General features: G+C 44.6%; 1 non-coding gene across 1 annotated transcript; it reads left to right on the top strand.

Moving 5' to 3' along the window:
• The first annotated feature begins 20,192 nt into the window (after window positions 1–20,192).
• On the top strand, window positions 20,193–20,330 carry LOC114814481. Its single transcript, XR_003762274.1, has one exon. It is a non-coding gene; the product is annotated as a small nucleolar RNA SNORA7 (small nucleolar RNA).
• The last annotated feature ends 2,601 nt before the right edge of the window (window positions 20,331–22,931 follow it).

The following is a 22,931-nucleotide window of genomic DNA, read 5'->3' as shown; positions in this document are numbered from 1 at the left end:
AGGTGAAATATGCCCACACTTTATTAGAAACCTCTAAGCTCCACTACTTAGTTTAAACCTCTTATTTTGGGCTCCTTCTGCTAAACACATTCTGTAATAGTTTTCCCGCCTGCTACTCTGAGACCAAATGTCTTTCTGACTACGTATCTCCCTGGGCATCTCTCTCTCTTTCACCATCTCTCACTGCATCTGCCTCTACCCATTGTCCCATGGTCTCCAAGTCTGTCTCTGAGGCTTGTCTCTAAGTCTCCTCTCAATCGATCAATCCAAAATGTCTATTTAACCTTTTTTTGTGCGCCGATCACTGTACTAAACACTTGGGAAAGTACAATGCAACAGAGAAGCAGCATGGCCTAGTGGATAGAGTACAAGCCTATGGGTCAGAAGGTCATGGGTTCTAATCCCAGCTCTGCCACTTGTCTGCCATGTGACCTTGGGTAAATCACTTCGCTTCTCTGTGCCTCAGTTACCTCATCTGTAAAATGGGATGAAGACTGTGAGCACCATGTGGGACAGGGATAATGTTCAACCTGCTTAAATTGTATCTACCCTAGCGCTTAATAGTGCCTGGCATATAGTAAGCACTTAACAGATACCACGAAAAAATTGAATTAGTTGACATCTTTGATTGTTTCTAGTTTGTTGTCTGCTTCTCCTAACCTGTCTCTGCCTCTGTATCGGCTTATCTCTGTGTCCTTGGTTTCTATCTCTCGATCTGACTTTTTAAGTCTGCCTGAGTCTCCCCTCACTAAAATAATAATGACTGTGGTATTTATTAAGCACTTACTATGTGCCAGGCACTGTGTTAAGAGCTGGAGTGAATACAAGCAAATCAGGTTGGATACTGTCCCTGTCCCATATGGGGCTCACAGTCTCAATCCTCATTATATAGCTGGTCAACTGAGGCGCAGAGAAGTGAAATGACTTGCCCAAAGTCACACAGCAGACAAGTGGTGGATTGAGGATTAGAACCCATGACCTTCTGACTCTCAGGCCTGTGCTTTATCTACTATTCCATGCTACTTCTCATTAACTCTCTCTGTCTCTGGCTGGCCCTCTCAGGCTCTGGCTACAGCATACCTGCATCTACCCCAGTGCTTAGTACAGTGCCTGACACAAAGTAAATGCTTAATAAATGCTATTATTATCATTATTATTACTCCCTAGAAAGCAGGGCTTTTAACAAGACTATGAACTGTGAAAAGATGATGCTTTGTAACTCTGACACCCATCCTCCCTGCTTTACCAAATAAAAAATAACCGAGAATAAGTTTATGCTCTGTCTCCCTCTCTCCTTTTTATCCCTCTCTTTCCTTTTCACCTTTTATTTCTCTCTTGTGTCTCTCTTTTCTCCTCCCTTTTCCTTCTTTTGTCCCTTTAAATTATTAATTTTATTGTTTCACACTTGCACCTCCACAATGAAGTGAGCTATATTAATGTATATTTTATTTCTATTCATGGCTACTTTTACACCTGCTTCTGAAAAGTTTATTTTGTTTGGTTCTTCTGCACAAGGTATAGACAGGATCAGTCAAGATTTCTAGATTCCAGATCATCACTTGGATGATTTGAGTCTAAATGCCCTATTTCCAAAGGGTGGCTAAAGGCAGCGAGCTTAGTGGAAAGAGGCCCAGCTTGGGAGTCAGAGGTCAAGGGTTCGAATCCTGACTCCACCATTTATCAGCTGTGTGTCTTCGGACAAATCCCTTCATTTCTCTGTGCCTCAGTTTCCTCATATGTAAAATGGGGATTAAGTCTTTGATACCCACATGGAACAACCTGATTACCTAGTATCTACCCCAGTGCTTAGAACAGTGCTTGGTACATAGTAAGTGCTTAATAAATACCATTATTATTATTATTATTAACTGTGTTAGTTTTCACAGTACTCCCTCCCATTGGTAAAACCGTCAGGCTATCTAGCCCAAGAAAATGTGTCTACTTGCTATCAAAAACATATCTAGCTGAATAAGGAGCTGGCTGTGTTTCTGAAAAGTGGCCAATTCTGACTTCAAATTGCAGGTTTTCGTGAGCATTTACTGAAGCCAAAATGAGTGGTGGAAGATTTCTTCATCTATCTCAAACTCGCTCTGGTGAGGAAAAGATACATTTAAGTGATTGCACATTTTTGGATTCATTGCTTTCTGATTAAAATCAATTAATCAATGGACTTCATTCAGTTCTTACTCTTTGCAGAGCACTTCAGAGAATGCAATACAACAGAGTTGGTAGACACGGCCCTTGCTTACAGCGAGTGTTTCAGAATCCAGCATTCTGTCAGAATGTAGTCTCAACTTTAGAGAGTGTTTCCTATGCAAAGACTGATTCTTTACCTTTGCCTCATCTGAAACATTAACTTAAAGGGCTAGACTGATTCCATGACAGATGGAATACAGTAACTGCTAAAAGTAGCTACTCTCATCACCTCCTAGGCTGATTCTGATAATGGCTTTGTTTCAACCTCGCTGCTCAGTTCTTTCCAGCAGTAAAATGCAGCCATCGTTGATGATTTAAGAGCTCCCTGCCTGCTGGTTTCGTTTCTTTAGAGAAGTATCCACCTGCCAGAAAAAACGGTCCCACAAGCTGAAAGGGTAAAAGTGGTGAAAAAATATGTTTTTTCCATATTTACATTTTCTTTTCTATTAATGAAATGTGTCTCTGCTGTTGCAGACAAGAATTAGCTTTCCTTCTAAATGCAAGATGAGCTCCATTTTCAGGCACATAAATATCTTTCTGGTTTCCAAAGTTGAACCTGTCAAGAATTCAGGAGTAACAGAGACATTGCATTTTCTCTTGATTTTTTTCACCCAAACACACTGAGCTCAAGTAGCATGTTTTTTCATTAGCCCACTGATGGTTTGGGGATCTGCCCAACGATCATCACTAGCTTTCATGATTTGATCTCTGTAGACATAGGAAAGGTTATGCTATATCAGCCTGCCGACACATTGACAAACACGGCCCCGACTCAAACAGTTTTTTAATCAACAGCTTATTTGTTATTCAGCCAGCGTGACCATGCTGGCCACTGTAAGAAGGCAGGCTGTTCATTATAGCTAATTTGAGAATCGCTGCTCCGCACGTATAATATAGACCGCTGGAAGCAGTTCTTCGAATTTTGGAGATTTCTGGTTGAATCCGGATCCAGAATTGCTTGGAGTAATTTTCCTTTACAGGGGTGGTTTCATCTTTATTTTGAATGTCTATATAACTACCTGCTTCTCTGCTCAGCTACTGGGATCTGGAGTCAAGACAATAAAGTTGAACACATTACAAATGAGAGACGAGAATTATAATCCATTTGGACACTATCTTGTTTGAGGATGGTGGGGTGTCTCTGGGGGAGTTATGGGAAGAAATGAGGCCAGGTAGCTCATTCCTTTCCATTCATTGAGGATCAGAGTGGCCTAGTGGATAGAGCAGAGACCCAGTAGTCAGGAGACCTGAATTCTAATTCCAACTCTGCAACTTGTTTGTTGTGTGACCTTGTACAAGTCACAACTTCTCAGTGTCTTTATTTCCTCATCGGTCAAATGGGCATTCAGTACCTGTTGTCCTTCCCCTAATTACAGTGCTTTGCACTCAGAATGTGTGCCATAAATACCTGAGGATGATGAGGGCCAAGCACATCCTGCTCTGGGAAAGCCACAAATCCTGACACAGCAAGTCTTCTCCCTGGAATTACTTGCCTAATTGCAATTCCTCAGACCTTTTCTCTCAGGCATCATCTTTCCCCTCATAAGATCAAAGGGCCTGGAAGGGCAGGGATTTGGAGAGTAACATTGATTATGGAGAAGTTTAAATAGCATCTTTTCTTCTTTGTTAGACTATCCTTTTGCTGACCCTTTTAGTTAATTGTGTTTTCTCTTTACCTGAACATTGTCCCATCGTAAACATTAAGGAATTACTTTCTTACCCCAAAATCATTATCCTCAAATGAATTAGTGGTGACGCATGTCAAATTTATAGATTTTCCATCATCCGACACTTTTTCAGTTCCAGATCATGTACAGCTCTGGTTTGGTGCTGTTCAAGGCAAGTTGGATGATGATGATGAGGATGGTATCTGTTAAGTACTTGCTATGTGTCAAGCACTGTTCTAAGTGCTGGGGTAGATACAGTTCATCAGGTTGGATACTTTCCCACATGGGGCTCACAGTCTTAATCCCCAGTTTATAGATGAGGTAATAGAGGTGCAGAGAAGAGAAGTAACTTGCCCAGAGTCAGACAGCAGACAAGTGGCAGAGCCGGGATTAGAACTCACGTTCTGACTCCTAGGCCTGTGCTCCACAACACCAGGGCAACTCTTGTTGAACAACTCTGGTTTTTACCATCTTGGGTTGTTCAGGGCTCAAAGCCTCAGTCCTCGTCCCATGCTGGATGGGGTTCAAGAGGTTTGGGGGGAGACCAGTAGTACTCCCAGTTCATGGAGGGGGTTGAAGCAGCATGGCCTAGTGGCAAGTCAGAGGATCTAGGTTGTAATCCAGCTTTGCCACCTGTCCGCTGTGTGACCTTGGACACATCACATCACCTCTCAGTTACCTTATTTGTAAAATGGGGATTAAATCTCACTCCTTCCTCAGTCCCTGTCTCACATGGGGCTCACAGTCTAAGTAGGAAGGAGTAAAATTTAATCCCTATTTTGTAAAGAAGGTTAATCTCACCATTGGCTTCAAAGCAGTCAACCACCTTGCTCCCTCCTACCTCACAATAGACAGACACATTCCTTGCCTACCACAAGTTTACAGTCTAGAGGCAGACAGACATTAATATAAATGAATGAAATACAGATATGTACATAGGTGCAGTGGGCTGGGAGGGGGATGAATGAAGAGAGCAAGTCAGGGCGATGCAGAAGGGAGTGGAAGAAGAGGAAAGGGGGGCTTAGGGAAGGCCTCTTGGAGGAGATGGGCCTTCAGTAAGGCTTTCAAAGAGGGGAGAGGAATTGTCTGTCGGGTTTTGGGGGGTGGGGTTGGGGGGCGAGAGGTGGACGTGGCCTAGGCTGGACGTGGGCGAGAGGTGAGATAGATGAGATGGAGGTCCAGTGAGAAGGTTAGCATTAGAGGAGTGAAGTGTATGCGCTGGGTTGTGGTAGGAAATCAGAGAGGTGAGGCAGGAGCGGGCAAGGTGACTGACTGCTTTAAAGTGTTGGTAAGAGGTTTCTCTTGATGTGGAGGGGGATGGGTAACTTCTCTTGAGGAGTGGGGAAATATACCCTGAACATTTTTCATTATTCCCATATGTCTGACTCCCTGCCTGCTTCACCTTTAGTCATAGATAGTGAGCCCCTCAAGGATCAGGTTCATATCTAATTCCCACCTTCCCTATTCTTTCCCACCACTTAGTTTAATGTTCTGCACAGAGTAAGCCACAAATAAATATAATTACTACTACTTTTCTCTGTGAAATGAGCTTAAGATACCTGTTCTCACCTCTCAGCTGTTAACCCCATGCACAGATCAGGCGCTGTGTTTGATCTGATAATTCTGTATCTATCCTACTGCTGTGCACAGTGCTTTGACATATAAGAAATATGTCAAATATCCTAAAATTAACTAAACTTCAAACTGAAGGTGCTGAACTTGATTTTATAATAAGTTGTATGGGTGTAATTTATGTACCATGTTGATAACAAATGACAAGGCAGAATCCCAAATAATGAAATGCTGTCCCTCTACACCGTAAACTCATTATGGAAAGGGAACGTATCTACTAACTCTGTTGTATTGTCCTCTCCCAAGTACTGAATAGAGTGCTCTTCACATAATAAGTGCTCAATAAACACCATTGATTAACTGATTGATTGGAACCAGTCAGTTGTCGAGCATCGGACAGTGATCATCTAACATACACTCATTTCCTAGAATTCCTTAACTCCCATTCTCTTCTGGACCCCTTCCAATCTGGCTTCCGTCCCCTCCACTCTACCGAGACTGCTTTCTCTAAGGTCACCCATGACCTCCTTCTTGCCAAATCCAATGGCTCCTACTCCATTCTAATCCTCCTTGACCTCTCAGCTGCCTTTGACACTGTCGACCATCCCCTCCTCCTCCACACCTTATCTCACCTAGGCTTCACGGACTCTGTCCTCTCCTGGTTCTCCTCTTATCTCTCTGGCCGGTCATTCTCGGTCTCCTTCGCAGGTGCCTCCTCCCCCTCCCATCCTTTAACTGTTGGAGTTCCTCAGGGGTCAGTTCTTGGCCCTCTTCTGTTCTCCATTTACACTCACTCCCTTGGTGAATTCATTCGCTCTCACGGCTTTGACTACCATCTCTATGCAGATGACACGCAGATCTACATCTCTGCCCCTGTCCTCTCCCCCTCCCTTCAGGCTCGCATCTCCTCCTGCCTCCAGGACGTCTCCACCTGGATGTCGGCCCGCCATCTGAAACTCAACATGAGCAAGACTGAGCTCCTCATCTTCCCTCCCAAACCCGGTCCTCTCCCAGACTTCCCTATCATCGTGGATGGTACGACCAACCTTCCCGTCTCTCGGGCCCGCAACCTCGGTGTCATCTTTGACTAGGCTCTCTCGTTCACCCCACACATCCGATCCGTTACCAAGACCTGCCGGTCTCACCTTTACAATATCGCCAAAATCCGCCCTTTCCTCTCCACCCAAACGGCTACCTTACTGCTACGGGTTCTCGTTATATCCCGGCTAGACTACTGTGTCAGCCTGCTCTCTGATTTCCCTTCCTCCTCTCTCGCCCCGCTCCAGTCTATTCTTCACTCTGCTGCCCGGCTCATCTCCCTGCAGAAACGTTCTGGGCATGTCACTCCCCATCTTAAACACCTCCAGTGGTTGCCTATCAACTTCCGTTCAAAACAAAAACTCCTCACTCTAGACTTCAAGGCTCTCCGTCACCTTGCCCCTTCCTACCTCTCCTCCCTTCTCTCTTTCTACTGCCCACCCCGCACGCTCTGCTCCTCTGCCGCCCACCTCCTCACCGTCCCCCGGTCTCGCCTATCCCACCGTCGACCCCTGGGCCACGTCCTCCCGCGGCCCTGGAACGCCCTCCCTCCTCACCTCCATCAATCTAATTCTCTTCCACTCTTCAAATCCCTACTTAAAGCTCACCTCCCCCAAGAGGCCTTCCTAGACTGAGCTCCCCCCTTTTTCCCTCTGCTCCCTCTACCCCCGCCCTTCACCTCTCTGCAGCTAAACCCTCTTCTCCCCCTTTTCCCTCTCCTCCCTCTCCCGTCCCACCCCGTCAGCACTACACTCGTCCAGTCAACTGTATATATCTTCATCACCCTATTTATTTTGTTTATTTTGTTTAATGAGATGTACATCACCCTGATTCTATTTATTTGCCATTGTTTTTATGAGATATTCTTCCCCTTGACTCTATTTATTGCCAGTGTTCTTGTCTGCCTGTCTCCCCCGATTAGACTGTAAGCCCATCAAAGGGCGGGAACTGTCTCTATCTGTTGCCGACTTGTACATTCCAAGCGCTCAGTACAGTGCTCTGCACATAGTAAGTGCTCAATAAATACTATTGAAAGAATGAATATGCCCACTCCGGACAATTACAGCCGTGATCGATTCTTGCTTGTGACTATGATTGAGGAAGTCAAATCATGAGGACTTTTTGCAGACTAGATCTCTGAATAAAATATTGTTGCACACGTAATAAAGACACGTTTGTCTATCAGTTGTGATTTCCACTACCAAAGTTGTACCTTTAAGCTTTTCTCTTTCAAAACTGTCCTGGCTTCATCTGAATAGGCTAAACCTGAGGTTCTTATTCTCAAGGCATACTGAAGATGGGCCAGGGTGCCTCAAGTTTGACTTCAGTTCATCAAACTACAGAATACCACAAAGCCACACTCTGTCCTTACTTTTACAAAATTGGATTTTGCTCATGCATTTTTTATTGTATTTAAGTGCTTACTATATGTCAAACACTGTTCTAAGCAGTGGGGTAGATACAGTTTAATTAGATCAGTCACAGTCCCTGCCCCGCAAGGGGCTCACAATCTAAGCAGGATGGAAAGCAGACATTTAATGTCCATTTTGCAGTTGAGGAAACTGAAGCACAGAGAGGTTTAAGTGATTTGCTCGGGGTCACACAGCAAATCTTTGGCAGAATCAGGATTAAAATCCAGGTACTTCTGATTTCCAGGCCTGTGCTCTTCCCCTAAAGTTGTGCTGCATCCCTACTAAGCTGTGCTTTCTCACTTGTTTTATTGGGCTGTTGTGTGGAGCGGCTTAACTGAGCTTTTAATCAACACGTCCACCTATCTTTCTGCCTACGTGCTCAGATAATATGTAGATATTCCTTCTGATATGCAGTAAATATTGGACTCATGTGTTGTGCTGTATCTTAGAGATGTGACATTATGGGGGTCTTTGGCTAAATATCGTATCTGGGAATAGATCCGTCAACCATTTGTTATGGACCAATTAACGCAATGTCATCTGAATTGGGTGGCATAAATGTTTTTTCGCTTATTTCAGCAAATGTCCTAGGTGATAATTACATGTGAGTTTCTTTCCTTCAGTTGACTAAATAGCTTAATTAAACAACTTTGATGAAAATGTGTATTCTAATAATGAAATAAAAGAGTTCCCATTGCACATCAGCAGTGAACTCTTATTAGCCAAAAAAAAAAGTGACGAACCTATATCTATTGATCTTCTGAAGGTTTCAACATATCAAGACTGATTCAAAGCCACAAGCCATTTGCCGGCACTATCATAGCTCTGAGGAACCAGCCATTCCACTGAAGAAGCCAGTACTTAGATAATTAACACTCAGATTTTCTTCCCTAAGATCCTAAAAAAGAAACACCTTTCTAAGAAGTTCAAAAATCTTCATGAAATGTAAATATTTGATCTCAGAAAGATGATGATCTACATCAGCTTCTCCACTGGCCTCCTTGCCTCCAGTTTCTCTTTCCCATCCATTTTTCATTCAACTGCTTGGATTGTTGTTGTTTTTTTCTAAAATATCAGTCTGCATCTGTTTCTCCACTCCTCTAAAACCTTCAGTGGTTGTCCATTCATCTCCACATCAAGCTGTCAGGTTACGTCTTTCCAGGAGCTTTCAACTTTTTCTCCATCCACTCTCATCTCCTACTGTACACCAGTTCCCTGTCTTCGTTTATCTTCTCCAAGTTCCTTGTTCTCAAACCCCCTCGCCAATGCAATTCCACTTGTCGGGAACTTCCTCCGCCTTGGAATCAGGCACACTTCAGCTCTTCACATCTTCACAGGCCTTCTAATATACTACCTTCTCCAGGAAGAGTTCTCCAATTACATTTTTTTCTCCCAATGTTCCAAGCTCTCCACTATCCTATCAACACTTTTACATCACCTCAGGACCTTTACAATCACACCTTCTTCTAGCTCTTTAGTAATAGTACTACTATTACTATTACTACTACTACTACTAATAATGTGTTAAGCACTTACTATATGTCAAGTCCTGGGGTGGATGCGAAATGATGAGGTTAGGCAAAGCCTCCATCCCAAAGGCGCTCACAGTCCACGTAGGAAGGTGTAGAATTTAATCTCCATTTTGCAGATCAGGAAACTGAGGCAGAGAGAAGTTAAGTGATTTGCCCAATGTTACACAGCAGACCAGTGGAGGAGCTGAGGTTGAAACACAGGTCCTCTGACTCCCAGGCCTTGGTTCTTTCCACTAGACCACTGTTGCTTCTCCCATCAGTAAATTATCAGTTTATTCAACTCTTTAAGCAAATCTTCTTATTATCAGAAGAGTCATTTGTGTTTTCTTCTGTCATTAGATTGTAACCTCCTTTTGTTCAGAAATTATGTTATCTACTTCAGTGCCCGATACATAGTAAGCTCTTAACAAATAGCATAATTATCATTATTATTTTTATATATTTAAATTATTTACCATAAATTATTTATTCATAATAAAGTCTGCCTCCCCCTCTAGACTGCGAACTCATTATGGGCAGAGAATGTGTCTGCTAATTCTCTAGTATGATGCTCTCCCAAGCATTTAGAACAGTGCTCTGCCCATAAGTAAGTGCTGAATAAATACGATTGGTTGAATAATAATAATTGGGGCATTGGCACTTACTATATTCCAGACACTGTACTAAACCCTGGGTGGGTACAGGCAAATCTGGTTGAACACTGTCCCTGACCCACATGGCACTCACAGTTTTAATCCCTATTTTACAGATGAGGTAACTGAGGCACAGAGAAGTTAAGCGCCGTGCCTAAAGTCACACAGCAGACAAGTGGCAGAGCCGGGATTAGAACCCAGGTCCTTCTGATTCCCAGGGCCATGCTTTAGCCTCTAGGCCATGCTGTTTCAATAGTAGATGATTCGCAACCCAGAGATGTTGGGATTGAGAACCTAGTTTAAGGAATTGAGGCTAGTTATGGAGGTTTGCACTGCACCACTGGTATTAAGAGAAGCAGCATGGTTTAGTGGAAAGAGCCAGGGCTGGGGAGTCAGAGGTCGTGGGTTCTAATCCTGGCTACGCCACTTGTCTGCTGTGTGACCTTGGGCAAGTCACTTCACTTCTCTGAGCTTCAGTTCCCTCATCTGTAAAATGGGGATTAAAAGTGTGAGCCCCTCGTGGGACAACCTGATTACTTAATCTTCTCCAGTGCTTAGAACAGTGCATGGCACATAATAAGCACTTAACAAATGCCATAATTAGTATTATTGGTTTTAATTATTCTCTCATTCCTGTCAGCTGAGAATCAACATGGTGTAGTAGTATATAGAACACAGGCCTGGGAATCAGAAGGTCATGGGTTCTAATCCAGATTCTGCCATTTGTCTGCTGTCTGCTTGGGTAAGTCACGTCACTTTTCTGGGCCTCAGTTTCATCATCTGTAAAATGGGGTTTTAGACCATGAGCCCCACTTGGGACAGGGACTGTGGCTTACTCAATTTGCTTGTGTCCAGTGCTTAGTAGAGTACCTGGCACATAAGTGCCTAACGAATGTGATAAATATTATTATTAGTGGCCTGAAGTATGCAGAGGTCCTTTCCCAAATAGCCTCCTTGCATATAGCTGAACTAGACATTCAATCACAGTAATCACCAAAGTCAATGCTTAACTGGTAACACTGTTGGAAATAATATCAAAAGACAAAGAAAGGCTAAGGCTTTGTCCCTGTAGTTTTGATGTTGTGATTGCAAACTTTTGCCTGGTTGCAGAAGTCAGGTGCTTAGCCATGTGGATGCCATAAGCTAAAAAAGTGGGAAGGTCTATAAGTTGAAATATCCCCAAGTTAGTTCACCATGGTCTCCTTTCCCCCTGTTCTAGCTTTAAAGAAGGACAACAACCCCACCATATGGGAATATCTGAATATCTTTCTAGTAGGGTCTCAGCCAGAAAAGAACAGACCCAGAAAGAGGGGAGAAGCCTGCAAGGACCAAAAGCAACACAAAACTTCAGGTTTCCCCTGGGAATCATCCCTGAGGAGAGCTCAGCTCTCTTCTGAGAGCTGTAGAGCTTTATTATTTTCCATAGGGGAGGCAAACTCCTAGAATGTCCCAGCGGCTTCTGGGTGGCTTTGCTACCTGGATCCTGCAGTGGTTTTTGTTTGTTTGTTTTGGGATCTTTCCTTATGAGGATTTCTCTTGCCAACTTTCCACCAGCCCTGTCTGAAGAATCTTTATAGCATCCCACTTTGGCTGCCATCAATTTGTCTAGTAATATAGAGGTAGAACTAGAACCCAGGTCAATACTGACGAGTCATAAACACTCCTTCACCCACTGGCTCATTGATTCTGCTCTTGGTCCTGTGATTACTCAATGTAGGATTCCTCCTCTAGGTATATGTGACTGAGGGTAAGGTCATTAGATCATTTGCAGGTTCTTGGCTGGCAGCTTCAAATAAAATTTGACCTTTGGGTAATGACAGCAGCTGTTGCCTGTAGGTTCTAAGGCTGGCTGTGATCTTTATTCCCAGTTCTCTTTATTTCCCGATCGCATTGTTTTCCTTCCAACTAAGCCACAGAGCTCTTGACTGATCTCTCTCTCTCGCTCTATGGCTTCCTGTTTCTGTTTCAAGCTATTGATGTTGATGCTCAATGCTTCTGATTGTTCTCTGTGTAATCTTGAAACCTTTCTCCTTCCTTCTCCACAGAAGTCTGGCCTCTCTGGGTGTGTCAAACAGCACCTGCTCTGACACCCTGGCACCAACCATATTTTTTCACATGGACGGCCCTGGCAAGCTGAGCTGGAAAAAAAACAACTGCCATAGCTGTGGGCAAGTCAAAAGTCGATTGGAGCAATAAGAGGAAACAAGGACTAGTTTGATGTTAACAGATTATGTGCACAATATCTTGAAACCCTCACAGTTTGTCTGAAGTCTTACAACTCACTAATAATGTCCAAATGCAGTTCCTAAAATACAGCCTGCTTTGGCGAAAATAATTTTATTTGGGGTGGTTGTTATATAAGTTTTCAGCATACACAAAGCTCTGTGGGAGGAAATGAAACGATGTCTTTTTCAGGGGAGAAGGGGGATTAGGGAAACGGCATGATGGAGTAGATAGAACACAGGCCTTGGAATCACAAGGTCATGGGTGCTAATCCTGGCTCCACCACTTGTCAGTTGTGTGACCTTGGCCAAGTCACTTCACTTCTCTGGGCTTCCGTTCCCTCATCCAAAATGGAGATTGAGACTGTGAGCCCCGTCTGGGACAGAGACTATATCCTACCCAATTTGCTTGTATCCACCCGCACACTTAGTTCCATGCCTGGCATATAGTAAGCGCTTAGCAAATACAATTTTTATAAAGAATTAAAAAATGAGTCTGTCCATCGGTTGATTTGTTGAGGTCTTACTGTGTGTAGAGCACTGTGCTAAGCACTTTGGAGAGTACAGTATAACAAGAAACAGACACATTCCCCACCCACAATGAATTTACAGTCTAGAGAAAGAATGACAAGGTGGGCCAGAGGCTGAGAGCAGTTGTGAAGGGGGGATGTGAAAGAATGAAGAGGAAGGCTCTTAGTGACACTTAACCACTATAACCTGCAAGACCTGAACTAACATACCATGTGCCCCTGAGGCAGACCCGAGAAATGTGAGCCCCTCCATTCTAAAAATCCAGAAGGTCACTGATTCCGAAGGGGCTTGCAGTGAGAGATTCATTCATTGCTTCAGTAGGTCGTATTTATTGAGCGCTTATTGTGTGCAGAGCTCTGTACTTAGTGCTTGGAAAGTACAATTCGGTAACAGAGCCAATCCTTTCCCAACAATGGGTTTACAGTCTAGAAGGGGGAGACAGACAGCAGAACAAAACAATTAGACAGACATCACTACCATCAAAATGGATAAATAGAATTATAGATATCTACCCATAATTAATAAAATTAATAGAATAATAAATATGTACATATATACACAAATGCTATGGGGCAAGGGGGGAAGAACAGAGGGAGGCAGTCGGGGTGATGGGGAGGGGAGGAGGAGCAGAGGGAAAGAGGGGCTCTGTCTGGGAAGGTCTCCTGGAGGAGGTGAGCTTCCAGTGGGGCTTTGAAGGGGAGAAGGGTGTTAGTTTGGCAGATGAGGAGGGAGGGCTTCCAGACCAGAGGTAGGACGTGGGCCAGGGGTTGATGGCGGGACAGGCGAAAATGAGGCACAGAGAGGAGGTTAGTGGCAGAGGAGGGGAGTGTATGGGGTGGGCTGTACAAGGAGAGAAGGGAGGGGAGTTGGGAGGGGGCAAGGTGATGGACAGCTCTGAAGCTAAGAGTGAGGAGTTTTTGTTTAATGCGAAGGTGGATATGCAACCAGTGAGGACTTTTGAGGAGGGTAGTGACATACCCAGAGCGTTTCTGTAGAAAGGTCTCTCCCTCGGGGCCTAATAATCTAACTTGGGGTGGTGGGGAGGGTTAACTTTGTGTGTTCCTTAATAATAATAATGTCATTTGTTAAGTGCTTACTATGTGCCAGGCACTTTATTAAGTGCTGGGGTAGATACAAGCTAATCAGGTTGGACACAGTCCCTGTTCTACAAGAGGCTCACACTTTTAATCCCCATTTTACAGATGAGGTAACTGAGGCACAGAGAAGTGAAGTGACTTGCCCAAAGTCACACAGCCGACAAATGGAGGAGCCGGGATTTCAAACCCAAGTCCTCTGACTCCCAAGTCCATTCTCTTGCCACTAGGCCGCGCTGCTTGTCTGTTTCTGATGTGCTCTTCTAAATGCTCAGTACTTATATTTGCAAACAGCAGGTACTCAATAAATTCCACTGAATGATTGATTAACTAGTTAATTACCCCAGCCTCTTAACACAGCCTTTCTCATCACTTTAAAGTAGGAATTCAGATGTTCCATCCTGATTGGCTCTGTGGAAACTGGTTAACACACAACATCTTTTTCCCTGCAACACAAGATCAATTCTATTCTTACCATCCTCTGTCCACTTGTCCAAGTTGCTCATTTTAGGTGGATCTAGGTGAGCCTTCTCTCCATATTCCTGAGATGGCTCGAGTTTCAGAATAAAGACTTCCAAGTCTGCCATGAGAGCCCAGTTGTTGGTGCAAAATGAAATCTCCAAGGGGAGGATGTCATTTACATCAGCGATCAAGGTCAGCGAAGTCCAGCATGGAGAACTCTTCTTTTATGGCTTGAAACTTCAAACCAAACAAAATCAGCTTGTTCCTGCAGCTAATCAGTCCCTGTGATGAGCGATAAGGTCTTGAGGTGAGAGATAAGGAGTGGTGATTGATAAGGATTTGTGGTGAAAGATAAGGCCCTGTGGTGAGTGATAAGGCCTTCTGGTGAGCAATAAGAACTTGTGGTGAGTGATAAGGCCCTGTGGGGAGCAATTAAGCCCTGTTAATAAGCGTTAAGGCCCTGTGGTGTGTGATAAGTACCTTTGGTGAGTGATTAGGACTTGTGGGACCCTCGGTTCTGTACAGTGGTATTCCCAGAAAGAAAGCCAACTGCATTCTTGTACCAGGAGAAGAATGCCCAACTTCAGGAATGTAGTCCTTACCCTTTTTTTTAAATGGTATTTGTTAAGTGTTTACTATGTGCCAGCCACTGTTCTGAGCCCTGGGGTAGATAAAAGATATTCAGGTTGGACAGAGTTCATGTCCCACATGAGGCTCACAGTTTTAATCCCCAATTTAAAGATGAGGTAACTGAACGACAGAGAAGTAAAGTGACTCCCCCAAGGTCACAGCAGACAAATGACGGAGGTGGAATTAGAACGCAGCTCCTTCTGACTTCCAGGACCATGCTCTATCCACTAATCTGTGCTGCTTATCTCATAACTGCCGTATTTCCTTCATTCATTCAATCGTATTGATTGAGTGCTTACTATGTGCAGAACACTGTACTAAGCGCTTGGAATGTACAATTGGGCAACAGAAAGAGACAACCCCTGCCCAACAACGGGCTCACAGTCTAAATGGGGGAGGCAGACACCGCTAAGTGCTTACTATGTGCCAGGAACTGTACTAAACCCTGGAGTGGATACAAGTAAATCAGGTTAGATACAGTTCCTGTCCAATGTGGGGCTCACAGGCTCAATCCCCACTTTATAGATGAGGTAACTGAGGCACAGAGAAGTGAAGTGACTCGCCCAAGGTCACACAGCAAACAAATGGTGGAGAAGGGATTTGAACCCATGGTCTTCTGACTCCCTGGCCCATGCTCTATCCACTATGCCGTGCTGCTTGTCATGAAGACGCGGTGCAGTTAGACGAACCCAGATGTTCACTGTGGACAGGGAGTGTGTCTACTTATTGTTGTACTTTCCCAAGTGCTTAGTACAGTGCTCTGTCCACAGTAAGCGCTCAATAAATCTGATCGAATGAAGGAATGACCATGAGCAATACACGTATTGGTCAGTAGGATACTTGGCAAGGAGATAACATGCCAATGGTCCCTTCTTTGAACTGTTGTGCATAAAACTGGCAGAGTTTATAAAAAGTTGCTATTTAGCCCTTGCTATTGAGAGTCACCATGGGCAGGCACGTGGTCCTGGGCATTTCCTGCAATTTCCCCATGCAGCACCCAGGTTTCTCCACACTGTTTGGGGTGTGAATATCCCTTCCCTATTAAAATGCCTTATTAGAACTTGCTGGCTTGAATAAATGCCCGATTAGCACTTGCTGGCTCAGGGTGGTTCATTTGTATCACTGGAATCCCTCTTCGCTGCCTGCCTTGTGGACGTGTTTTTGTTTCCGCCGGAATGGCAGACAAAAACTCAGAGGGAATTATGGGCATGGCCTAGTAGTAGTAGCCAGGGACAGGGACTGTGGCCAACCTGATTATATTTACCCCAGTGCTTAGGACAGAGCCAGGCACATAGTGAACACAACAAATATCATTAAAAGAAAAAAGAGACCTGGGTTCTAATCCCCACTCTGCCACTTGCTGTGTGACATTGGGCAAGTCACTTCACTTCTTCATGCTTCTGTTTCCTCATCTGTAAAATAGAGATTTAATTACCTGTTCTCTCTCCCCCTTAGCCTCATATGGGACAGAGACTGTGTCTGACCTGATTGTCTTGAATCTACTCCAGTGTTTAGTGCAGTGCTGGGTAAATAGTAAGCTCTTAACAAATAGAAATATCATTATTATTATCTTTGGGGTGAAACAAATAGATTGCTAACCAAATGGGCAGCATCACCTTGATCACCTTCCAAAAACCAAGAAGGTCGCCATCATCAAGGAGTGTAAAGGACTGACTCTTGACAATGGAAAACAGTGATGTTCAAGATTCAGTCATTCATTCAGTAGTATTTATTGAGCGCTTACTATGTGCAGAGCACTGTACTAAGCACTTGGAATGAACAAGTCGGCAACAGATAGAGACAGTCCCTGCCGTTTGGCGGGCTTACAGTCTAATCGGGGGAGACGGACAGAAAAGAACAATGGCAATAAATAGAGTCAAGGGGAAGAACATCTCGTAAAAACAATGGCAACTAAATAGAATCAAGGCGATGTACATTTCATTAACAAAATGAAAAGGGTAACGAAAATATATACAGATGAGCGGATGAGTACAGTGATGAGGGGATGGGAAGGGAGAGGGGGAGGAGCAGAGGGAAATGGGGGGAAAAGAGGGTTAAGCTGCGGAGAGGTGAAGGGGGGGTGGTAGAGGGAGTAGAGGGAGAAGAGGAGCTCAGTCTGGGAAGGCCTCTTGGAGGAGGTGAGTTTTAAGTAGGGTTTTGAAGAGGGGAAGAGAATCAGTTTGGCGGAAGAGAGGAGGGAGGGCGTTCCGGGACCGCGGGAGGACGTGGCCCAGGGGTCGACGGCGGGATAGGCGAGACCGAGGGACGGGGAGGAGCGTAGCGTGCGGGGTGGGCAGTAGAAAGAGAGAAGGGAGGAGAGGTAGGAAGGGGCAAGGAGATGTAGAGCCTTGAAGCCTAGAGTGAGGAGTTTTGTTTGGAGCGGAGGTTGATAGGCAACCATTGGAGTTGTTTAAGAAGGGGAGTGACACGCCCAGATCATTTCTGCAGGAAGATGAGCCGGGCAGCGGAGTGAAGAATAGACTGGAGCGGGGTGAGAGAGGAGGAAGGGAGGTCAAAGAGAAGGCTGACACAGTAGTCTAGCCGGGATATAACGAGAGCCCGTAGCAGTAAGGTAGCCGTTTGGGTGGAGAGGAAAGGGCGGATCTTGGCCATATTGTAAAGGTGAAACCGGCAGGTCTTGGTAACGCATAGGATGCGTGGGGCGAACGAGAGAGACGAGTCAAGGATGACACCGAGATTGCAGGCCTGAGAGACGGGAAGGATGGTCGTGCCATCCACGGTGATAGGGAAGTCTGGGAGAGGACCGGGTTTTGGAAGGAAGATGAGGAGCTCAGTCTTGCTCATGTTGAGTTTTAGGTGGCGGGCCGACATCCAGGTGGAGACATCCTGGAGGCCGGAGGAGATGCGAGCCTGAAGGGAGGGGAAGAGGACAGGGGCGGAGATGTAGAGCTGCGTGTCATCTGCGTAGAGATGGTAGTCAAAGCCGTGAGAGCAAATGAGTTCTGCAGAAAGAAGAGAAGTCCCCCCCTCCCTGGATCCTTGGTTAAGGAGATCAAGCACTTAGTACAGTGCTTAGCACACAGTAACTGCTCAGTAAATACGATTGAATGAATGAGATTCTCTAAGTACAGAGGACTTGTTAGCAGAACTCATTCAATCATTTAATCATATTTATTGAGTGCTTACTGTGTGCAAAGCATTGTCCTAAGCTCTTGTTGAGAAATAACAAACTGACACATTCCCTGCCCACACTGAGGTCACAGTCTGGGGGGGTGGGAGGGGAACAGACATTAATCTACATAAATAAATGAATAAATAAATTACAGATCTATACACAGGTGCTGTGGAGATGGGAGGGAGGAGCCAGTGAGGGTGACGCAGAAATGATTTGTGAAGCATTAAAAGAGCAGCACAGAATCTATGCAGAGGGTGAAGGGAAAGGTGACGACATGACCAGTCCCCCTCTACATGTTACCCTTGCCCAGAAACATGCCAAAATATTCAGACGAACTCCACAGCACACAGAAATCCCCCAGACACCCAAGAAGCAATGTAGGAAATCGGGAGGCCTTCCTTTGAAGCAGCATGGCATAATGGATAGAGCATGGGCCCGGGAGTCAGAAGGTCATGGGTTCTAATCCTGCCAAATGGAGGCATTTGTCTGTTGTGTGACCATGGGCAAGTCGCTTCTCTTCTCTGAGCCTCGGTTCCTTCACCTGTAAAATGGGGAATAAGACTGTGAGTCCTATGAGGGTCAGGGACTGTGTCCAACCCGATTTGCTTGTATCCATCCCAGCGCTTAGTAGTGCCTGGCACATAGGAAGCACTTAACAGATATTATCATTATTTGGGGATGGAACTGGGGAGGAGTATAAGATGTTGTAATTACATTTGATGGGGGCCCAGAGACCACTGAACAGTGCCCTAGTTAGGACTGACTGTGCTCTAAGCCCACCTGTCTCCAGGAAAGGTCATTCCTTCAGATCCCTTGACTGTCACCTTGCTCTCTGGATAACTATGCTGGAATGCTGGGACAGGCTGATTTGGGAAGTGTTCTTTTACAGGGTATGTGGGACGCTGTCAACAGAGGGTGGTTTTTGGCAACACAATTGTCCAATTCTTTCCTAATTAGTGCAGGTTTAGCAGTATTCTGACAAGTTAGCAAGATTTTATTTTCAATTCTATGCTCTCACAAAAGGTTTTTGGCAAAATAAAACCTCACTTGTCTTTGAGCATATTGTCAACCTGCAGCGACCTTCAAAAATGTTAAAGTTTTTGTTGACAACGTGCTATTTTTACTTTTGTTTTCAGTCCTTCCTTTCCCAGTGGTAAACATCTTGAGGACAATATTCTCATTTTCTACCTTTTTCTGGTAATTTCAGAATGATTTGAGATTACTGTGGTGGACTCTCTGAGGAAGGAAACATTGCAGAAGCTTGATAACCTCATTATTAACTCTGCTGCTTCTGACCCTTCACTCACAATCTTCCCCCCGAAAAATCCCCTAGACTTCAGCTTTTCCTATCTTTAAAGACTTCCTAAAATTCCACTACTTCTATCAAGACTTCCCCCATTAATACAAAAAATCCCATCCTTGTCAACCCATAAAAAGGTATCCCTTATATGAAGGAGAATAAATAACAGCAAGGTAGAGTATTTTATGCATATTTTATATGGAGAAATGACTTACTTTCATATCTAAAGGTGACATTACTGACTGAGAACTCCTACCTCGATAAATCAAATGTGTCTAAAAATATCTACGTGGTTAACATAAGGCCTGCATTGTTTACAAGGAAGGTGAGATTCATTCATTCAGTTATATTTATTGAGCGCTTACTCTGTGCAGAGCACTGTGCAGAGAGTACAATCCTGGTTGAGCTAAGGCATCTTTTCCACACCATGTAGAGTCCTCTTTTTGAATCTACCTCATTTCATCCCCATCTTCACAAAGCCCTTCCTCTCAGAGACGGGCCCTTCGTTTGATTTTTCTGCCCATCGGGTTTATCCATCTAATCAGCTGGGCCAAGTTTTTGAGGCTATATCTTTCACATCTTTAAGGCATTTCGCTTGCTCCCTGGGATTCCAGGTGACCCTGCCCAGTTGCCCATAAAACAGCTGTTTGGGTTTCATTCTGTTATCCCATCACTTCACACGTTCCACCTTCCAGAACTGTATTGTTATGAGCAGTGATCCAATCCTGGTGAGCTGTCCGTGATTTAGGATCTAATGATGAGATATGTCCCCTCTCAGGGTCGCACCTGGAGAGTTTCCAGTCCTCTACCAGTCTCGGCTATGGGAGGGAGAGTCAAGCAGAGGCCTACCCATTCCATTCCTAACTTGGGCAGTGGCTAGCGAGTGGAAGGTCATCTGCTACCAGTCAAAACTCACCCATGCCGGACAGCAGCATCTCTACTTGGATGTCCTCCCATCACCTCGAGCTTAACATGTCCAAAACACAACTCTTTATCCTCCCCAACATACCTTGTCTTCCCCATGACTTTCCCATCACTGTATATGGCACCACCACTCTTCCTGCTTCATAAACCCCTAACCATGATGTAATCCTTGACTCCTCTCTGTCATTCAACACAGAAATTTAATCCATAGCTAAATGCTGTTGGTCCCACCTTCACAACATCACTACAATCTAACTGCTTCCACATTAATAAAATAACTCATCGTATCCCGCCTGGATTACTGCATCAGCCTCCTTGCTGACCTTCCAGCCTCCGGTCTCTCCACATTCCAGTCAATATTTCACTCTGTTGTCCAGATTATTTTTCTACAGAATCATTCAGGACACGTTTACTCACTCCTCAAAAACTCCAGTGGTCATCCATCCACCTCCACATCAATCAAAAACTCCTCACCATTGTCTTTAAAGCACTTAACCACCTAGCCCCCTCCTACGTTGCCTTGCTACTCTCCTACTCCAACCCAGATGACAAACTTCAGTCCTCTAATGCTACCCTACTCACGGTTCCTCGATCTCATTTATCTCACCACCAACGCCTTGCCCTCATCCTGCCTCTGGCCTGGAATGCCCGCCCTCCTCAAATCTGACAGACACATCTCCTCCAAGAGGCCTTCCCTGACGAAGCCCCTCTTTCCTCTTGTCTCACTTTCTTTTGCATCACTCTGACTTGTTCCCTTTATTCTTTCCCCCTTCCAGCCCCACAGCACTTATGTACGGATCTGCAATTTATTTAATGTCTGTCTCCCCCTCTCTAAACCGTGAGCTCATTGCAGGACAGTGACACTGGGTCTAACCTGAGAAACTTGTGTCCACCCTAGAGCAGTGCTTGACAAATAGTAAGCCCTTAACAAATGCTCTAAAAAGACACTGAAGTAAGCTAGTTTCAGATGAGTAAGGAACCACAGTTTCAAACTGTGAGTTTGATTTTTAATTGCTATTATTTTTCAAAGCCTCTTTAGCTGAAGTTGCAACGACTATAAAAGTGGCTCAGGCCTACCTTGTCTGCCTACTCAGGCTTCCAGAATTCATCATACATTTATCAGCACAAATTCAATTATTTAACAGTAATTTAAAAAGCGAACTCTCTATCTTCAGCCCTAATTCCTTATTTCCGTTCCACTTCTCAGTCGCAATCATCACCCTCCTTATTTCTCACGTTGTGTGTCTTTAAGTCATCTTTGATGCCTCTCTTTCTACAAGTAGTCAATGACCAAATCTTGTCTAAATGTGTACTCAGAAATAGTTCGCTGATCCGCCATTACCTCTCCATGCTGACGGCTATTCCTCTGTCTGGATGATCAGCACCTCATCACTGAATCAATAATACTAATAAGGATGGTATTTGTAAGCACTTACTCTGTGCCAAGCACTGTTCTAGGCTCTGGGGTAGATACTAAGTAATCAGGTTGACCTACGTGGGGCTCACAGTCTTAATCCCCATTTTATGGATGAGGTAACTGAGACACAGAGAAGTGAAGTGACTTGCCCAAAGGCACACAGCTGACCAATGGCAGGGTCAGGATTAGAACTTATGCCCTATGACTCTCCAGCCCATGCTCTTTCCACTAAGCCATGTTGCTTCTATTTCAAAAATTTAGCTGACAGGCTCCCAGACATAGTCTTCCCTAACCAGTCCACCCTACACCGGGGTAAGAATCCTCAAATGGCTTTCTGTGTCTATAATAATCATAATAATAATAATAATAATGGAATTTGTTAAGTGCTTATTATGTGCCAGGCACTGAATTAAGTGCTGGGCTAGACACAAGATAATTTAATTGGACACAGTCCCTGTCCCGCATAGAGCTCACAGTCTTAATCCCCATTTTAAAGATGAGGGAACCAAGGCATAGAGAAGTGAGGTACCTTGCCCAAGACCGCACTGCAGACAAGTGGTGGAGCTGGGATTAGAACCCATGACTTTCTGACTCTCAGGGCCGTGCTCTATCCACTAGGCCACTCTGCTTATCAAATCATTCATTGCCCCGAGCATCTGTGTGGGACAGTGTTAAATCCATTCCACGCCAACTGTCCCTGGAGAGCTGAAGTTACAGGATGTCTTTTCACTCTCCTGAAATCTACAGTGATACCTCAGCATTAAATATTGTGTTTTTTGTTAAGTAGCCACTATTTGCCAAGCATTGTCCTAACCACTGGGTTGGATTCAAGGTCAGTCTTATTCCCATCAAAGCAAAACTTCTGGCCAAAAGCATAAAACCTTGGCTAAGCATAGATTAGGCTGCCTCAGCCTGTCTTTTTGGACCTGAAACTGAATTCTTTCGCCTCTTGGCTGTTGTACAAGCCTCACTCATTTTAATCTGATCTCTGTTCTCCAAGCTTGGAATGCCAGAACACCTATGGTCCTTCCTTGTTTCTCCACATGTGACCGCGCCGTTCCAGGAAGTGTACTCAGGGCTCCCCCCGTCTGGAGTTGTCCCTGCCTTTGACCGCTGCTGGATTTGATATCTGGTCCTATATCACCCACTTAAAGGGATCGATTGAC

Source organism: Ornithorhynchus anatinus, chromosome 9 (assembly GCF_004115215.2).
Source record: "Ornithorhynchus anatinus isolate Pmale09 chromosome 9, mOrnAna1.pri.v4, whole genome shotgun sequence".
In the NCBI taxonomy this organism is placed as follows: domain Eukaryota; kingdom Metazoa; phylum Chordata; class Mammalia; order Monotremata; family Ornithorhynchidae; genus Ornithorhynchus; species Ornithorhynchus anatinus.
The sequence above is the reverse complement of the archived record's forward strand: the minus strand, read 5'-3'. Positions and strand labels throughout refer to the sequence as shown.